Source organism: Tenrec ecaudatus, chromosome 11, assembly GCF_050624435.1.
Source record: "Tenrec ecaudatus isolate mTenEca1 chromosome 11, mTenEca1.hap1, whole genome shotgun sequence".
Classification (NCBI taxonomy): Eukaryota; Metazoa; Chordata; class Mammalia; order Afrosoricida; family Tenrecidae; genus Tenrec; species Tenrec ecaudatus.
Window position 1 is genome coordinate 19087198 of NC_134540.1, and position 6000 is coordinate 19093197.

At 43.3% G+C, this 6000-nt stretch overlaps 1 pseudogene; it reads left to right on the plus strand.

Annotated features, from left to right (window-relative positions):
• The first annotated feature begins 1853 nt into the window (after positions 1-1853).
• On the plus strand, positions 1854-2403 carry LOC142461666 (actin-related protein 2/3 complex subunit 3 pseudogene; annotated as a pseudogene).
• Positions 2404-6000: the final 3597 nt, after the last annotated feature.

A 6000-nucleotide genomic window follows, 5' to 3' on the forward strand; every position in this document is an offset into this window, starting at 1 on the left:
TCTATGTATAAGAAAGTGTTTTATAAAAGAAGTAATTATATATCAAGTAGGCATCCCGGCCCACTCTAAACACAAGTCCATAAATGTGCTGCTAGTCTATAACTACTTCTTTAGGCTCATGTACTCAGAAGCTGTGATGCAGAATGGTGAACCAGGAGCAAGAAGATCATAGGTCAGTCGTGGTCATAGGTCAGTCGTGGTACACAGTCATGTGGACCTCAGGCATGGGAGGCCCACGTGAGGCCACCCCTAGAGGCAGACACACATGCCCGTTAAGTCCCAGAGGGGAGGAAGGCAAAGTAGCAGCGAGAAACACACCTTCCCGAGTCCCTCACTCTTAGACAAAGGGCCATACTCCCAAGGGAGTGTCAAATTGACATACAATCATCCACCCACCACACATAGGAAAGGGCTTTGAAAGGAGGAAAAGTCAACCTAATCTGAGCGATGTTGGAGCCTGTTTTCATTCTTCCCAGTGAATTCTCTTGTCCCTGAATCCTACTACGTGGAGAGAAGAGGAGAATGCACCCTCAACGGAAGCCTGCTGTGTAAGCTCAGCCTGGCTTCTCTACGGTGATGATTTTTGTGATCATCTCTAGATACAGGAAGACCTAAAGAACAGGGGTCCAAGAAATGAAATCACTTGCCTTCATTTTGAGCACAGGGTTTTTGATACAGAAATTACAAAATTCACTGCCACTGAGATCGATTCTAACACATGACAACCTTATAGGACAGAGCTGAACTGCCCCTGGGGGTTTCTGAGATTGTAGATCTTTATGAAAATAGAATGTTTCATCTTTCTCCCTTGAAGCTGCTGATGGTTTTGAACTGCCAACTTTCCAGTTAGCAACTCACTACGTAACACGCTATGGCATCAGAGCTCCTTTGGAGAACATAGGAAGTGTGAAATATGAATGGGTCCAAGTTCTCATGGGCGTCCATGTGTCTGGCTATCGTCCTTACTTCCTGGCCAGGATCATCTAGTTATATTAAAGTTGCCTCTAAATACTGTTTAAAACTATCCAGAAAAGGCCCAAGTTGGGTTTTTTTGCTCAGTTAATCTATAAAATATATGTACACAATGGTTTATCTGATAGATTTATTTGGTTTTCACACAATGGTTTTAATGTGTGTTTATGTACTGATGTGTTTGATAAAGATGAAACGGAAACTTCTTTATGAGAATATGGATTGCACACATCAGCAACTGCCTTTCAAAATTGGGATCACGGCCTGATTGGATACACTACATAGGTCCTCACAATATCTGAGCCAACAAGTGGATCACATACCAGCCAGCACCTGCAAGACTGGCATCCCGTAAGCTTCACCTGGATTTCTGTAGGGCTTCTGCATTGTCATAGGAGAGACTAGTCCCAAGAAAAGAACATCAACCTTCAGACAGTAGAAGGCTAGCGGAAAAGAGGAAGACTCAAAATAGCAAAGTGATTAATACAATGGATGGACCCACGGGCTGCTACAATGGGCTCCAACATAACACTTGTGAAGCTGGCTGAGGACCCGACAACATTCGCTTCTGTTTTACACAGGGTGGGGAGAACCTGAACTTACTCAATCGCCCCCAATAACAACAATACTCCATTGCCAAGAACCGCACCCTCTTGCTGCTTGGTTATGGTGCTTCAGGATCTAAACGTGGTCCTGTTTAGCTTGGGTGGTCAGGCGTGGCAGGCTTCAAAACTCCAAGCAGGCAGCCGTGATTTATCCCCAATTGTGTTAGTCCGGATAGACTACAGGAACAAATCCATAGAAACACATAGGTGCGAGACCAGAAGCACCGTGCTTCCGTGGGTATTACTCAGTTGAGTCTCAGCCCGGGTGCCTTCAAGATGCCGGCCTGCCACTCCTCTCTCATGGACACCAAACTCATTGGAAACATGGCCCTGCTACCTATCAGAAGTCAGTTCAAAGGACCTGCTCTGAGAGAGACAAAAGATACAGATATTATGTATGAGACCATCTATTACTTCAAGGTCAATGTCTTCTTCCAAAACTATGAAATTAAGAATGAAACAGGACCTTGATATACGTCACTCTCTACATCTCCGAATGCCGAAAGAAACTCCAGAAGTGCAATTCCAGAAGCCAAGGGGAGAAGAAATGTACGTGCTGGGCATCACTAACTTCCCCATACCTGGAGAGCCCGGGTTTCCACTGAACGCCATTTATGCCAAACCTGCAAGCAAGCAGGAAGATGAAATGATGAGGGTCTACTTGCAGCAGCTAAGGCAAAAGACGGGATTGAGGCTCTGTGAGAAAGTTTTTGACCCTCAGAATGACAAGCCTAGCAAGTGGTGGACATGCTTTGTGACGAGACAGTTCATGAACAAGAGTCTCTCAGGACCCACACAGTAGAGGGAGCTTGGGCAGACGCTGCCTCCACGGTGACAGGCAGCATTTGACAGTAAGATGGACACAGTTCTTTGCCTTCATTTCATAAAGTTTTATGTGGAAGAGAGAAGAGAGCATGTCTTTACTTGAAACGTGCTTTAGGAGAATTGGGGGACATTATGGAAGAATGACTTGAATATGTTTTGCATTATTAAGCTGGTGCTTAGTAGGAGTGATAATAAAGACATTTCTAACAACAACAAAAAAGAAACACATGGGTGTATAAGATAGACATTTATATAAAGGGTAATTGTACATTAAGAGACCATCTGAACCCAGTCCAGTCCAAGCCCATAAGTCCAATACCAATCTATAAAGTCCTCTTCAGACCCATGAAACATGCAATGATGCCAAGTACAGGACGATCACAGGCCAGTGGGTAGAAAGTCTTTGGATCCAGTGGTGTTGTAAGTTGGCAGGAGTCACTACCATAGCTTCTCCAGCTCCAGAGGTCTGGTTGTATCAGGGTAGGCCCATGTGGCTTCTCCAGCTCAGGGCACTAGCATAGCTCCATGTGTTTTGTCAGCTGCAATGTCTCCCAGGGAGTGAGCTGAGAGAGAGAGAGATGTCTCCCACCTCCAAAGAGGAAATACAGGAATCCCCAGAATTCTCAGGAGAAGGCCATGCCCACACAGAGGCCTCATTGGCTATAACCCGAGTGACAGACTAGGATCCACCCCTTTACTCTTAATCCTCTCAAGTCCCAAATTGATAACAGATTATGTAACTACCAAATCAACATTTCACCAGGCTATTCCCAGTGCATTGCTAGCAATCTCTTGCTCACTCATGCTGTGTGCATAATATAGATCAGCACAAATCCAATCCCAAAATGTGGAAATGGATGCAGTCTTCGCATGCCTACTTCTCAATTTCCCTTGCTGTAGTACCCGCTGTCTCTGAAACTAGCCACCTGTAGCTATAACACAGCACACAGGTGTAAAGAACACTGTCCTTCAGAATGTCAAATAGAAACCACGAGTTGTGGGAATCCACATGCCACTCCAAGCTTCTGACTTGGTGTCCACAAACTCAGTCATTTCCCCATTGTCCTTCAAGCTACCAGCTACATGTTTGGAATTCCATACATTGCCCTTACCCCTTACTGTCTGACTTTCTGCATTCTATTGTCCCTGCAGGTTCAATATTTCATTGGAATGACTGGCACTCGGAATCCATGACGGCCATACCATGCATATAAATACAGCTGTACTGTAGCACAGAAGGATAGGAACAAATCATGACTTAATGCACAGGATGGGAAGGTTCTCAGCAAAAAGCTTCCAGGTTGCAAAAGTTATCCTCCAAAAAGAATAGACTCTGATGAACCAGAAATGTCTCAGAGACTCCACGTTGAGAACTTTTATTGGCTAATCCTTCACGATAGACTAAATCTTGTCTCCTAAAACTAGTTCATGCCACCCATTCAGTTGAGTTTATTCTAGTCTGGCTAGCCATAACCAGCCTCCATAAGTTCTTAGGTACTGAGGGTAAAAGATAAAGCAAAGCTCTACAATTTTGGAAAGGGCTATTTGTACCACAGCCAAGGACAAAGGCCACCTTCACAACAAAACAGACTCAGTGCCAACGAGTCCTTCTGACTGACAGTGACCTTAAAGGACAGGACAGAACTGCCCCCTGAGGGTTTCTGAGACTGTAACTCTTTACAGGAGTAGAAAACCTCATCTTTTTTTTTGAAAGACCACCTTATTGATGGTAAAACTAGATGCTATGCCCCACAATAAAACTAGTAAATAAACTCTGCTCTTGCCAGTGAACCATGAAAGACAGTGTGGCTTTAGCATCTTATCACACTGACGTTACTGCTCTGTGGCCAATGTCATCCTACTGTTGACTTTGAGGATTTGCCAAACACACAAAACTATTTATACAATTGTCAAGGTCCATCTGCCATAATTCAATTGTGTTGTTTCAATGATGTGTTTTTTTTATATTTTTGTACTAATAAAATGTACCTGACAATTGCAAAGTGCATATTAATTAGACGAGAGTGTAATATTGATTTAGATTTTCTGCTCTAAACAAACCCTTATTTTGCCAGCTTCTTGTCAGCCACCCAATTGTTTTACGAGTCTAACTTCCAACACAACAGATTGCTTTATAGTCAGGGGAGGAAAAAAAGTCTTTACAATGCATTTATTGCCATCTAAATAGCCCCTGTGTGGTTTTTCAAAAACCGGGGATCCAAACAGTAAGAAAATAATGATGTCTTTCTTCTAATTGTCTTCAGGTGCACCATTTATTTTGAACTTGAACTGCCCCGTGTTGAACACAGTAATCAGTTATAAAGAGTGTGAAATAATGAACCTGGCGGCTTCTTTTCAGATCTGCTTTCAGAAAAGTCTGTTTGGAATAATGCTGATACACCCAGTGGAAGTAGGCCAAATCCAAGCTCCTGCATCTCCAGAAAACCACTGACTACAAGAGTTCCTTTTAGGACTGAAGCCTCAGGTCATGGTTAGAATCGTTCTTCATCCCCGCCCATGCAGTGCTTTATTCCAAACCTCATCATCAAAGGCTTTTTTGCAGGATATGAACTACAGAATGCATAGACTGGCTTCCAAAGTCCTCCGTGAGCGTTGGACCAGCCTGCGCCCACTCCATGCAGAGGTACCCACTCCATGCAGAGGTGCCCACTCCATGCAGAGGTGAGTGAAGAGCTTAGATCACATTTTCTTTTCTGGTCTTCCCTCCATCTAGGCTGGAGTTGATCAAAACAGATTTGTTCAAATTCAGGCTACCTGTTCACACACAGATGAGGACATTGGCTTTCCATTTCTTTGTCATAATTTCTTCATTTCCCATTAAGGTCCCCGAGTCACAATGGACTTGCTTTCAGCTACTAACCTAAAGGCCAATGTTTCAAACTCAAACCAAAGCCCCTCAGAAGAAAGCCAATGCAGTCTACTGGCAGAACACAAGCTTGACCCCCGACAGGGTTCACTTCCACTCAGACACGCGTGGCATGACCATGAGCTGCACTCAAACGGACAGCAATGGATTTGGCTCTTTTTTGCATTTGAACTTTACCCCTAATTGCCCAAATACAAAGGGCATATCATTCCTCTTATTCATCTTCTAGATAAGACCTCTGTGTGACTCAGTAGAATTCTGTTTCATAAGAGAATTCAGAAAATAACGCATCCCCATCTGCCGTGGGTGCTATAAAAAGTAATACTGTAGTAATATCTATAGATGCTTCAGTAATAAAATAATTTATCACAATTTATGTTTAAATTTAAAAGGTAAGTTCTCATGGCAACCTTGGGGTGAATACACCCTGTTGGATCTATGAAAGATTCTTTTTAGTATACTAATTGGCATTGAAAATCCTATGCATGTGTAATTTGGTGAGTGCAGATTGCTAAGGGAACTTTAAGCAATCATTTTTTCTGGACTTGCTTGGTTTGACATGACGCAAGGTTAGCATAGAATGACGTGAATCTATGTGGATGTATTTGTTAAATTGCTCACTGACCCCTAACTGAATTAGCTCGACACACCTACAGTTTGATTCTCGGGGGAAGATCTTGTTCTTTTTATGTGTCTCAGCCGACCGTCGAG